The sequence below is a fragment of the Kogia breviceps genome, chromosome 11 (genome assembly GCF_026419965.1).
Source record: "Kogia breviceps isolate mKogBre1 chromosome 11, mKogBre1 haplotype 1, whole genome shotgun sequence".
Lineage (NCBI taxonomy): Eukaryota > Metazoa > Chordata > Mammalia > Artiodactyla > Physeteridae > Kogia > Kogia breviceps.
The window spans coordinates 11,918,285-11,932,282 of NC_081320.1; the positions used below are offsets into that span (position 1 = coordinate 11,918,285).

Here is a 13,998-nt window from a genome sequence, read left to right on the forward strand (position 1 = left end):
GTAAAAAATGCCATTGGTAATTTGATAGGGATTGCATTGAATCTGTAGATTGCTTTGGGTAGTATAGTCATTTTAACAATATTGATTCTTCCAATCCAAGGACATGGTATATCTCTCCATCTGTTGGTATCATCTTTAATTTCTTTCATCAGTGTCTTATAGTTTTCTGCACACAGGTCTTTTGTCTCCCTAGGTAGATTTATTCCTAGGTATTTTATTCTTTTTGTTGCAATGGTAAATGGGAGTGTTTCCTTAATTTCTCTTTAGATTTTTCATCATTAGTGTATAGGAATGCAAGAGATTTCTGTGCATTAATTTTGTATCCTGCAACTTTATCTAATTCATTGATTAGCTCTAGTAGTTTTCTGGTGGCATCTTTAGGATTCTCTATGTATAGTATCATGTCATCTGCAAACAGTGACAGCTTTACTTCTTCTTTTCCTATTTGTATTCCTTTTATTTCTTTTTCTTCTCTGATTACCATGGCGAGGACTTCCAAAACTATCTTGAATAATAGTGGCGAGAGTGGACATCCTTGTCTTGTTCCTGATCTTAGAGTAAATGCTTTCAGTTTTTCACCATTGAGAATGATGTTAGCTGTGGGTTTGTCATATATGGCCTTTATTATGTTGAGGTAGGTTCCCTGTATGCCCACTTTCTGGAGAGTCTTTATCATGAATGGGTATTGAATTTTGTCAAAAGCTTTTTCTGCATCTATTGAGATGATCATGTAGTTTTTCTTCTGCAATTTGTTAATATGATGTATCACATTGATTGATTTGCATATATTGAAGAATCCTTGCATCCGTGGGATAAATTCCACTTGAACATGGTGTATGATCCTTTTAATGTGTGTTGGATTCTGTTTGCTAGTATTTTGTTGAGGATTTTTGCATCTATATTCATCAGTGATATTGGTCTGTAATTTTATTTTTTTGAGATATCTTTGTCTGGTTTTGGTATCAGGGTGATGCTCGCCTCATAGAATGAGTTTGGGAGTGTTCCTTCCTCCACAATTTTTTGGAAGAGTTTGAGAAGGATGGATGTTAGCTCTTCTCTCAATGTTTGATAGAATTCATCTGTGAAGCCATCTGGTCCTGGACTTTTGTTTGTTGGAAGATTTTTAATCACAGTTTCAATTTCATTACTTGTGATTGGTCTGTTCATATTTTCTATTTCTTCCTGGTTCAGTCTTGGAAGCCTATACCTTTCTAAGAATTTGTCCATTTCTTCCAGGTTGTCCATTTTATTGGCATAGAGTTGCTTGTAGTAGTAGTCTCTTAGTATGCTTTGTATATCTGCAGTGTCTGTTGTAACTTCTCTTTTTTCATTTCTAATTTTATTGATCTGAGTCCTCTCCCTCTTTTTTTTTTGATGAGTCTCGCTAATGGTTTATCAATTTTGTTTATTTTCTCAAAGAACCAGTTTTTAGTTTTATTGATCTTTGCTATGGTTTTCTTTGTTTCTATTTCTTTTATTTCTGCTCTGATCTTTATGATTTCTTTCCTTCTGCTAACTTTGTGTTTTGTTTGTTCTTCTTTCTCTAGTTCCTTTAGGTGTAAGGTTAGATTGTTTATTTGAGATTTTTCTTGTTTCTTGAGGTAGGCTTGTATAGCTATAAACTTCCCTTTTAGAACTGCTTTTGCTGCATCCCATAGGTTTTGGATCATCGTGTTTTCATTATCATTTGTCTCTAGGTATTTTTTGATTTCCTCTTTGATTTCTTCACTGATCTCTTGGTTATTTAGTAACGTATTTTTTAGCCTCCAAGTGTTTGTGTTTTTTACATTTTTTCCCCTGTAATTGACTTCTAATCTCATAGTGTTGTGGTCAGAAAAGATGCTTGATATGATTTCAATTTTCTTAAGTTTACTGAGGCTTGATTTTTGACCCAAGATGTGATCTATCCTGGAGAATGTTCCATGCACACTTGAGAAGAGAGTGTAATCTGCTGGTTTTGGATGGCATATCCTATGAATATCAATTAAATCTCTCTGGTCTATTGTGTCATTTAAAGCTTGTGTTTCCTTATTAATTTTCAGTTTGAATGATCTGTCCATTGGTGTAGGTGAGGTGTTAAAGTCCCCCACTATTACTGTGTTACTGTCAATTTCTTCTTTTATAGCTGTTAGCAGTTGCCTTATGTATTGAGGTGCTCCTATGTTGGGTGCATATATATTCATAATTGTTATAGATATAACAACTCTTGGATTGTTATATCTTCTTGGATTGATCCCTTGATCATTATGTAGTGTCCTTCCTTGTCTCTTGTAACATTCTTTATTTTCAAGTCTATTTTATCTGATATGAGTATTGCTACTCCAGCTTTCTTTTGATTTTCATTTGCATGGAATATCTTTTTCCGTCCCCTCACTTTCAGTCTGAATGTGTCCCTAGGTCTGTAGTGGGTCTCTTGTAGACAGCATATATATGGGTCTTGTTTCTGTATCCATTCAGTGAGCCTGCGTCTTTTGGTTGGAGCATTTAATCCATTCATGTTTAAGGTAATTATCGATATGTATGTTCCTATTACCATTTTCTTAATTGTTTGGGGTTTGTTTTTGTAAGTCCTTTTCTCCTCTTGTGTTTCCCACTTAGTGAAGTTCCTTTAGCATTTGTTGTAGAGCTGGTTTGGTGGTGCTGAATTCTCTTAGCTTTTGCTTGTCTGTAAAGCTTTTGATTTCTCCATCAAATCTGAATGAGATCCTTGCCGGGTAGAGTAATCTTGGTTGTAGGTTCTTCCCTTTCATCACTTTAAGTATATCATGCCACTCCCTTCTGGCTTGTAGAGTTTCTGCTGAGAAATCAGCTGTTAACCTTATGGGAGTTCCCTTGTATGTTATTTGTTGTTTTTCCCTTGCTGCTTTCAATAATTTCTCTTTGTCTTTAATTTTTGCCAATTTGATTACTATGTGTCTCAGTGTGTTTCTCCTTAGGTTTATCCTGTATAGGACTCTGGAATTCCTGGACTTGGGTCGCTGTTTACTTTCCCATGTTAGGGAAGTTTTCAACGATAATCTCTTCCAATATTTTCTCAGGTCCTTTCTCTCTCTCTTCTCCTTCTGGGACCCCTATAATGCAAACGTTGTTGCATTTAATGTTGTCCCAGAGGCCTCTTAGACTGTCTTCATTTCTTTTCATTCTTTTTTCTTTATTCTGTTCCGTAGCATTGAATTCCACCATTGTGTCTTCCAGGTCACTTATCCATTCTTCTTCCTCAGTTATTCTGCTATTGATTCCTTCTAGTGTATTTTTCATTTCAGTTATTGTGTTGTTCATCTCTGTTTGTTTGTTCTTTAATTCTTCTAGATCTTTGTTAAACATTCCTTGCATCTTCTCGATCTTTGTCTCCATTCCTTTTCCGAGGTCCTGGATCATCTTCACTATCATTATTCTGAATTCTTTTTCTGGAAGGTTTCCTATCTCCACTTCATTTAGTTGTTTTTCTGGGGTTTTATGTTGTTTCTTCATGTGGTACATAGCCCTCTTCCTTTTCATCTTGTCTATCTTTCTGTGAATGTGGTTTTTATTTCACCTCAGTCAATATTCTTGATTGGAAGCAATAGAAATCACTGTTTTCGGGTTTCTGTGGTGGCGCAGTGTTTAAGAATCCACCTGCCAATGGAGGGGACACAGGTTCAAGCCTGGTCCAGGAAGATCCCACATGCCGCGGAGCAACTAAGCCCGCGTGCCACAACTGCTGAGCCTGCACGCCACAACTACTTCAGCCCATGTGCCTAGAGCCCAAGCTCTGCAACAAGAGAAGCCACAACAATGAGAAGCCTATGCACCGCAACGAAGAGTAGCCCCCACTGGCCGCAACTAGAGAAAGCCCGCGTGCAGCAACGAAGACCCAATGCAGCCAAGAAAACAACAAAAAAAAAGAAATCACTGTTTTCTATTAGACAGTATTGGGTGCTCAGGTAATCTCTAGATATCTCACAGCTGGGAGGCTCTCCAGATGAGACAAACCCCCAAATCATGTCCCAGAGTTGGTCTGGTTAAAGTACAATGACCACTGACAACGGTGCTGGTGACTACAGCTGGCAACACCACCAATGCCCACTCTGGACCCTGGTTGCAACCCACCCTGGAGAGTGAATGTACTGCCATCTCAGCTCTTGGCTGCTTTATGTTCCTAATTTTATTTTTTCTTTCTTTCTTTTTTTTTTTTTTTCTTTGCGGTACGCGGGCCTCTCACTGTTGTGGCCTCTCCCGTTGTGGAGCACAGGCTTTGGACGCACAGGCTCGGCGGCCATGGCTCATGGGCCCAGCCACTCCGTGGCATGTGGGATCTTCCCAGACCGGGGTACGACCCCGCGCTCCCTGCATCGGCAGGTGGACGCTCAACCACTGCACCACCCGGGAAGCCCCAAATGCTTATACTTTTATAATTTTGTTCCTGCTACACACACATATGAGAGGAACAAAAGTTGTGTGCATTTTTTACAAAAAGTGGTGTACTCTGTACATCTGGCACCTTGCTTTTGATAGCACAGCTTGAGATCATTCCATTTCAATACAAATAGAGAACTGCTTGTTGCTTTTTGGTGGCGGAATAGTGAATGAACCATGATTAATTTCATACGTTGTCTCCTGATGGGCATTAAGTTGTCAGTCTTTTGGAATTCAAACACTGCTGTGTCCTTGTGCTTGTATATTACTCCCCTGTGTAAGTAGGGACATTGCTTAGTCCAGGGAAGAATTTTAGCCCTTCACACCCCCAGGGTGTGAAGTTATGGTGGGCTGGGTGGGCCTCCCAGGGGCTGCTTCCACCGAGGGCTCCATCTGCTTTGTGGGTGGATGTAGAAACCTGAGTGAGGCTTGGCAAGAAATCTAGTGAGAAATGTCACAACCCAAACAGTAACTATATGCACAGTGCTTTACATTTCTTGTTCCACTGTGACCAGCTGCCATTACCCGGAGCTAAAAGACTGAGTGAAATGGCTAGAGGAAGTGGTTGGAACTTGTTGGCAATTTGGCAAAATATCATTTGAACATTTGGATAGCCATTGAGCAATTCCAATTCTTAATTTTAGGGACAGATTCAGAGGTTTGTCCTTCCACTGTCAGTCTGGGATGAAGATTTTTGGTTGCCTGACCTCTTGGCATTCACTCTTTATTTTGGATACAGCAGCCCCATTTCCTTCTGGGGAAATACCTGTCCAAGGTCAGGTGTCTTTAGGAAAGCAATCATCACTAGCCAAGGTGTGAGGCCATATGACTCCGTCTGGGCCAACGAGACTGTCTCTCCTGGACTTTGACTCCTGCGTGGGGTGACGTGAGAACCGGAGAAACGTGCCTGGTGCTGAGCCATGCCAGAGGCACCCTGTTCTGGCTCCCTGAGCTGTGGCCCCTGCAGCTGCCCTTAGCCTCTGCCTTTCTGACTTTAGTTTCTGCTGCTTCATTCTGTGAGCCCTCCTTCTCATCAATGCTTTTTTTTTTTTTTTTTGGCTGAAGTTGCCCCTGTTGGCTCTGTTGCTATAGGACCGGCAAGTCTGAACTTGATCTCTGGCTTCTGCAGGGAGGCAGCAACAGTGACCACAGGCACCCTTCCCCCATCTCCCCACGGTCTGTATCCACCCAGCTGCTCCCGCTTTGGTCCAGCCTGGTCCACTCTCCACCTCTGCTGCCTGCCCCGCCCCTCCATCATACCAGCTTCTCCCTCCTCTCAGCAGGCCCTGCTTCACCTGTCCCATGCCTCCCTCACTCCTGCACCCAACCTGGGGACTGTGGTCAGAGCCAGCCTTGACCTTTTTCTTGTGACCCCCTGTGCCTGCCTTTGCTCTCCCTCCAGAGCCTCAGTCTCTTGGCCCTCCTCCACATTAGATGCTGGGACCATCTAACCCCCAGAGATCGGGCTCAGTTTCTCCCCTACGCTGTGGCTTTTCCTCTGGGCACCCTGAGGCTACTGTGGTCAGGCTGCTTGGGGAGCAGAGGGTAGAGCTGTGGAGCGGGAAGATGGAGAGAGAGTGAGTCATGGAGAGAGGGGCGGAGCCCCTAAGGAAGGAAATGAGTGTATACACATTGGTGAACACCAGGATTCTGTGATTTGAGGGTCCAGAAAGCTCTCCTTACTTAGCACTCTTTTTTTAAAACATCTTTATTGGAGTACAATTGCTTTACAATGGGTGTGTTAGTTTCTGCTGTATAACAAAGTGAATCAGCTATACGTATACTTATATCCCCCTATCTCCTTCCTCTTGCGTCTCCTTCCCACCCTCCCTATCCCACCCCTCTAGGTGGTCACAAAGCACCGAGCTGATCTCCCTGACTTAGCACTCTTTTACTAGCCTGGATTAATACAGGACCTTCATGCAAATGAAAATAGGGAAATGGCGAACCCATTAAACTCCAGACACTCATTTGCATTTGTTTATCATTAAGACCTAGCAAAGAGCCAGCACGAAGAGGATGAGACACAGGTGTTTTGAAAAAAAAGAAAAATCAGAAAATCTGGATTTGAGACCCAGCTCCCCACTTACTACTGAGCCCCCTTAACAAGGTATTTAAACCTTCTGGATACCACTCTTCCCTGCCATACCAGGGCTATAATTACGTGTGTTCTTTATCTTACTGGATACTTGGGGAGGAGGTGGAGGGGATCAAATGGCACAGGAGCTTTGAGCAGCTTAAAACCGCACAGCGAGGTTAGTCATCGCTGCTATTTTTCTCCTGGGAAGAGACACAAACTCTGTCATCCCCGCAGGAGTGGGTGCATGTCAGCCCTCACTGCTGGCCCTGGTCCTTGGGCTTGTGGCTCGGGGTAGGGGGACAGAAGGGTGGAGGAGGGAATTTTCTGGGCAGGATTTTCCGACAGGGTTGAGGAAGAAGGACTGGGGTGGGTATTCAGACTGGAAGCCTGTGAAGAGACTCGGGCTCACAGAAACCAGTGCCTTGTGTGGGTCGGAGGCTCTCCAGGCTGTCTCTGGTTGTTCTGTTTCCAAGCGTTAAGTCCATTCTGAGGCCGAAGGGTTGTGAACGGTCCCTCAGGTCCAAAAGGGGAGCGCCCACAGTGTTGAGATTGGAAGGGCCTGGAAGGGCCCCCTCTGCTCCGAATTTGGTCTGGACCGCAGAGCAACCCTGCCTGTCCCGAGGCAGAGCGCGGGCGAAGATCTGGGAGGGCTGGCGAGATCCCTGCCTGGAGCAGGAAGGAGTAGGTGGTTTTAATGAGCAGGAGGCCTGAGTGGCTGGAGCAACGTGAGCAAGGGTAGGAGACGGGGTGATGAGAGGCGGCAGGGGCCCGGCTGGAAAGGGATGAAGCCAGCTACGGAGGTGAGGCTCTAACAAGTTCTCCGCTGGGCTTTGACAGCCTCCGCCGCTCCATCTGCAAAATGGGTCGAGGCGGGTGAAGGGAGCAGTGGCTGTGCGGGGTGACTTGGACGTGAAGCCGGGAGGAAAGGCGGGAGAGGCAGCCCCTCATCCACAGCCTATCTCCGAAGGGCCCAGCCTCCAAGCCCCAGCTGGGTCTCCAGGGAAATGAGGCAGCGAACCCTGCGCAGGCGCTCTGGGTTTTCCTTCCTCTGCATCTGTCATCGTTGATGAGATGGAGAGTAAAGAACCAGCGAACTCGCGAAGCGTCTCCTGAAGTTCAGCCTGGCGGTAAAGTACGGGGTAGGTAAATAGGTAAAATGCGGTAACCTCAGGAAAGAGCTGCTCATCCCCATACGACCCAAAAGGGCCGAAAAGATGCCCCACTTAATAAGAAATCCGGCCTCTGGCTTGGGAAATCCACTCGGCTCTTGGTGCCCCAAGCGGAGTCCCTTTTTGAACCCATCGGACCCCAGGCGGCTCAGGCAGATCCCAGCGGGGCCCCGGCAGCCGGCTGGGTTTTGTGCGCCCCGAGTTTCCAAATCAGAGTGTCCCGGGCTCTGGAGCACCCGCCGGGCCCCCGTGAGACCCGGATGCTCAGGATCGCTGGGGGTGTTGGCTCCGGGGTGGTGGTGGGGTCGCCGGTGCCCATGCTTTGCAGGTTTACTGCTGGCTCTCTTTGCTTCTGCCTCCGCTGACTGCAGTTTTATTTTTAACAGATGGTTAATGCATTAAAAAAAACGTTGATCCCTGATCTCCAGGAATTTGTAATCTAACAATATTTTTAGTGAGAGGGAAAAAATTAGAGACTTTCTTATTGAAGTAAAATGGTGAGATTCTAAAAATTCAATACATTTTTAGTTATAGAAGTAATACATGCAATGTGAAGAAGTTGGAACCCTTGTGTGTTGCTAGTGGGAATGTATCAATAAAATGGTGCAGCCACTTTGGGACTCAGTATGGAGGTTTCTCAAAAATTAAACATAGAATTACCATACGATCCAGCAATTTCACTTCTAGGTAGATAGCCAAGAGAGTTGAAAGCAGGGACTCAAACAGACGGGTATATACCCATGTTCACAGCAGAATCATTCACAATAGCCAAAAGTTGGGAACATCCAAATGTCCATTAGATGAATCGATAAATAAAATGTGGCATATCCCTATAATGGAATACTATTCATTCATATAAAGGGGTGAAATTCTGGAATCTAAAAAATAAAAATGAATTAATATAACAAAACAGACCGATTCACAGATACAGAGAACAAACTAGCGGATACTAGTGGGTATAAGGTTGGAGCAGGGGCAAAATAAGGGTAGGGAATTAAGAGGTACAAACTATTATGTATAACATAAATAAGGTACAAGGTAGTAATGTATAGCACAGGGAATATAGCCAGTGTTTTATAATAACTTTAAATGGAGTATAATCTGTAAAAATATTGACTCACTATACTGTACACCTGAAACGAATATAATATTATAGATCTACTATACTTTAGTAAAAAAAAGTGTTATAACAATGTCCTCAGGCATAGTCATATGAATAAAGTTTTACAGTATAAAAAAAAGGGATAGGGAATTCTCTGGCGGTCCAGTGGTTAGGGCTGTGCGCTTCCACTGCAGGGGGCACGGGTTCGATTCCTGGTCTGGGAAACAAGATCCTGCATTCCACACAGCGTGGCAAAAAAAAAAAAAAAAGGTTAAAGTGGAAATTTTATATTATGTGTATTTTACCGTAATGAAAACAAAGTAATACATGCACATGGTAAACATAATCTGTTCAAAAGACTAATGTTTTCCAATCGGACTTCCCCATCTCTTCCCCTTTTCCCCATTCTCGGTCTCACTCCTCTGAGTGACCCATTATTGGCAGATGTCAATGGATCCTTCCAGACAATTTTTATTTATTTTTTAAATTTTTAAATTTTTATTTATTTATTTTTTTGGTACTCGGGCCTCTCACTGTTGTGGCCTCTCCCGTTGCGGAGCACAGGCTCCGGACGCGCAGGCTCAGCGGCCACGGCTCACGGGCCCAGCCGCTCTGCGGCATGTGGGATCCTCCCGGACCAGGGCACGAACCCGCGTCCCCTGCATCGGCAGGCGGACTCTCAACCACTGCGCCACCAGGGAAGCCCCCAGACAATTTTTATAGACACGCTTGCCCTTAATCATATTTTATCTTTACACAAATAGGATTATGGTGTTTACTATGATGCAACTTGTTTTTTCACTTGCTAATATCGCAGCCAACTTTTTGTTTTGGTATAGACACACCTACCTCATTCTGTAGAGGGTTGCATTTTAGGGCACCTCATAATTTAACCAGTTTTCCATTGGTGAACATTTTTATTTGCTATATAAACTATGCTGCATTAAAAATCTTTATATGCCACATTAATTATCTTTTATATAGCTGTGGGAATATATCTGTTGGGCAAATTCCCAGAAAAGGGAATTCTGGGGCAAAGGGCATGTGTGTTAAAAGTGTTTATAGTATAACTGATTCACTTTGTTGTAAAGCAGAAACTAGCACACCGTTGTAAAGCAATTATACTCCAATAAAGATGTTTTTAAAAAAAGTTTATAGATATTGCAAAATTGCCCTGCAAAAAGGGTGCACCAATTTACATTCCTATCCGTAGACTCATTGGTTCTCCATTTGCCCTTCCTCATTTCCTTCCCTTCCCTTTCTCCCTCCCCGCACCCCTTCCTTCCACGTAACAAACAGACAAGCAAAAACTTTACTTTTTCCCTAGTAACATGACAGGAATGAAAATAAAACGTATATTACAGTTTCTCATACTTTGTTGGTCCAGCTGGTTCTCTGGCATCCAACTATTGACTATATTCATCTTTTTGCTTTAATTCACATCATGTTATTACTCTAGGAATAAGTTATCTTGAAATGTTTGGGTCTTATGTATGCTTTTTTTCTTGTCAACATAAAGTTAAAAATATGTCTTTCATTCTAAAGAATGACTGCTGGGTTCAGGGTACGATTTTGTTTTTGGTTATAATTACACTTTCTTTATATGAAAATTGCCCTGTAGTTTTTAATGTAATTTTATGGCTCACGATCCAAAAATATGAGCTGGTGTCCTGTGAAAAGTCTGTCTCTTTTCCTTATTTTCCATCTCTGGTTCCTACTGCCTTCCCTGTCCTCTGAAAACTTGTTTTTTGTTTCTTATATATTCTTCCAGTGTTTCTTTATGAAAATACAAGCAAACAAATATGGATTCTTTTCCCTCTCTTTTTACACGAATATAGTGCATTATTTGTTCTGCTACCTTTTTTCCTTACTAGTTATTGGCATACATTGGAGATCTTTCCTTATTAGTAGATGGAGAGCTTCCTCATTCTTTTTCATGGTTGTATATATATATATATATGATATTCCATTATGGAGGGACCTTATTTACGTAGCCAGCCCTCTGTTGATGAGTATATGCTGTTTATTTTTACTATTATAAACAGTGTTGCAGTGTGGTCCATGTCCTTGTCCATGTGGTCATTTTGGATGTGTACAAGTCATTCTGAAGTGTCATGAGGAACTGATGGGTCAAAGGATTTCTCTTAATCTTGTAGATGCTGCCAAATTGCCTTCCTGAAGGCGCTGTACCGATCTGCACTATCACGAAGAATGTGTGAAAGTTCCTCTTTCTCCACAGCCTCACTGCATGTATTATCTTGTTGGAGTTTTGCCAGTCTGATAGGTGAAAATTGGTATCTGTAGTTTTAATTTGCACTTTTCTTGTGAGTGAGCTTGATGATCTTTTAAATTTAATTAAAAATTTATTATCTTTAATTGAAGTATAGTTGATTTACAATGCTATGTTGACGACCTTTTTCTTTTTTTATACATTTAAGAGCCATTTGTATTTCTGTTCTTTGAATTATCTGTTCATTTTTCTCATTTGGGTTATGGATATTCTTCTAGAAGCTCTTTCTGTAGTAGGGAGGTTTGATCTCTGTCTGTGACATGAGTAGCAAGCCCCCTTCCCTGCAGTTTATCACGTCTTTTGGCTTTGCACGTGGTGTATTCCATTGTGGCTTTTTTATTGTCATGACTTTAATTTTTTTTAATTTTGAAATAATTTTGGACTTGAAGAAGTTACTACGATGGTACAGAGATATCCCTTATGCCCTTCTCCCAGCTTCTTCTAATGCTAACATCTTTCATAATCATTGTACAATTACTGAACGCAGAAAATGAATATTGACTGAGTACTTTTAACAGATCTATAGATTTTATTCAGGTTTCCCTAGTTTCTCACCTAATGTTCTTGTTCTGTGACAAGATCCCATTTTGCATTTAGTTGTCATATCATCTTAAACTTCTCCCATCTGCTTCTTAGCCTTGTCTTGTCTTTCATGACTTTGACAAAACAGTAATGGTCAGATAGTTTATAGAATGTCCCTCAATTTGAGTATATCTAATGTTTTCTCATGATTAGGTTAAAGTTATGGATTTTGGGGAAGAATAACGCAGAAGTAATGTGGCTTTCTCAGTGCACCATATGGGGTACATGATATTAACTTTGATCATTTAGTTAAGGTAGTGTCTGTCTGGTTTCACCATTGTAAAGTTGCTATTTCCCCCCTCGTAATTAACAAGTGTTTGAGGGGAGATACTTTAAGGCTATGCAAATATCCTGTTTTTTTCCTTTTTTTTTTTTTTTTTTTTTGTGGCTCGTGGGATCTTAGTTCCCCCACCACCGATTGAACCTGGGTCCTGGGCAGTAAAAGCCCAGAGTCCTAACCACCAGACCACGAGGGAATTCCCTCCTGTTTTTCCTTAAACTTACACCCACTAATTTTATCATTCATCTGTGGATATTGCCTACATCCAGGACCAGCTACATAGTTTGTGGGACCCAGAGCAGAATGAAAACGCAGAGCCCCTTTTCCAAAAATTATTAAGAATGTCAAGATAGTGACAGCAGGGCATAAAACAAAGCATGAGACTTTAATTATTACTGTGGAGTTCTATGAGTTTTATATTTCTCTCATTACTTCTACATTTATTAATGGGAATTCTTCTGTAAGGAAGAGCTGTCCCTACTCCCCTATTTATTTAGTCATTTATTTATATCCGTAGGAATTCATGGATATTTATTTTATTCTTTGAGTTACAAGCCAATACTATTGTTTATTTTGCTGCTCAAATTGTTTCACCTTTGGTTGTTGGGAGCTCTTTCAGATCGGCTCCTGTGTTCTTTTAATATGGCCCCATCTTTTATTCCTACTTTTAATTTTTTTTAGTACTTCCTTACCTTCTGGTAGCACAAGATGCTTCAGACTTGTTTGTATTTTCTCTGTCTCAACCCTGGAATTACTCTCCTGATTCCTTTTACTGCAGAATGGGATTAGAAATCAAGATCTGGATGTTAGGTGTGCTCTTAACTACTGGGGTGTCATTGCTTCCAGTCCCTCAGTGAATGGAGCTAAAAAATACTAACCCATATAATATGTACACATTTTCTTTTCTACCTTCCCTCCTTCCTTCCCTCCTTTCTCCCTCCCTCCCTTCCTCCCTCCCTTCCATCCATCCATCCCTCCCTTTTGCCCTTTCTAGAATGTTTTTAGTTGAAATAATACAATATGTAGCCTTTTCAGATTGGCTTCTTTCACTTAAAAACATGCACTTGTTTCCTCCATGTCTTCTCCTGGCTTTATAGTGCATTTCTTTTTAGCACTGAATAATATTCCATTGTCTGAATGTATCACAGATTGTTTATCCATTCACCTACTGAAGGACATCATGGTTGCTTCCAAGTTTTGGCAATTGTAAAAAAAGCTGCTATAAACATCCACGTGCAGGTTTTTGTATGGACACAAGTTTTCAGTTTATTTGGGTAAATAACCAAGGAGTGTGGTTACTGGATTGTATGGTAAGTATGTTTAGTTTTGTAAGAAACTGACAAACTGTCTCCTGAAGTGGCTGTAACATTTTGCGTTCCCACTAGCAACGAGTGAGAGTTCCTGATGCTCCACACCCTTACCAGCACTTGGTGTTGTCAGTGTTTTGGATTTTGGCCATTCGAACTGGTGTGTAGTTGTATCTCTTTGTTTTAATTTGTAGTTCTCTAATGACCTATGATGTTGAACATCTTTTCATATACTTACTTGCCATCTTTATGTCTTCTTTGGTGAGGCACCTGTTCAGGTCTTTTGCCCATTTTTGAATCAGATTGTTTGTTTTCTTATTGCTGAGCTCTAAGAGTTATTTGTATATTTTGGATGACAGCCCTTCATCAGATGTGTCTTGCAAATATTTTGACCTAGTCTGTGGCTTGTGTTGTCATGCTCTTAACATTGCTTTTCAATATCATTGATTTTTAAAAAATAGATTAGGCTTCCCTGGTGGCGCAGTGGTTGGGAATCTGCCTGCTGATGCAGGGGACACGGGTTTGTGCCCCGGTCCGGGAAGATCCTACATGCTGCGGAGCGGCTGGGCCCGTGAGCCATGGCTGCTGAGTCTGTGCATCTGGAGGCTATGCTTCACAATGGGAGAGGCCACAACAGTGAGAGGCCCGCGTACCACACACACACACACAAAAAAAACAACATTAAAAGTTTTATAGTGTCTGGTCTTACACTTAAGTCTTTAATCCACTTGGTGTTTATTTTTGTGTATGGTGTTAGTGTTCTAATTTCATTCTTTTACATGTAGCTGTCCAG

General features: G+C 41.9%; 1 long non-coding RNA gene across 3 annotated transcripts in view; it reads left to right on the top strand.

The window, feature by feature from the left end:
- Positions 1-7,239: 7,239 nt before the first annotated feature.
- Positions 7,240-13,998, top strand: part of LOC131765482 (uncharacterized) — a 41,883-nt gene continuing 35,124 nt past the window's right edge. For 2 of the 3 annotated variants that reach the window (XR_010835232.1, XR_010835233.1), the window contains exon 1: positions 7,240-7,614. This is a non-coding gene — a long non-coding RNA (uncharacterized lncRNA). The remainder of the gene's footprint in view (positions 7,615-13,998) is intronic. The other variant, XR_010835235.1, reaches the window with a different exon arrangement.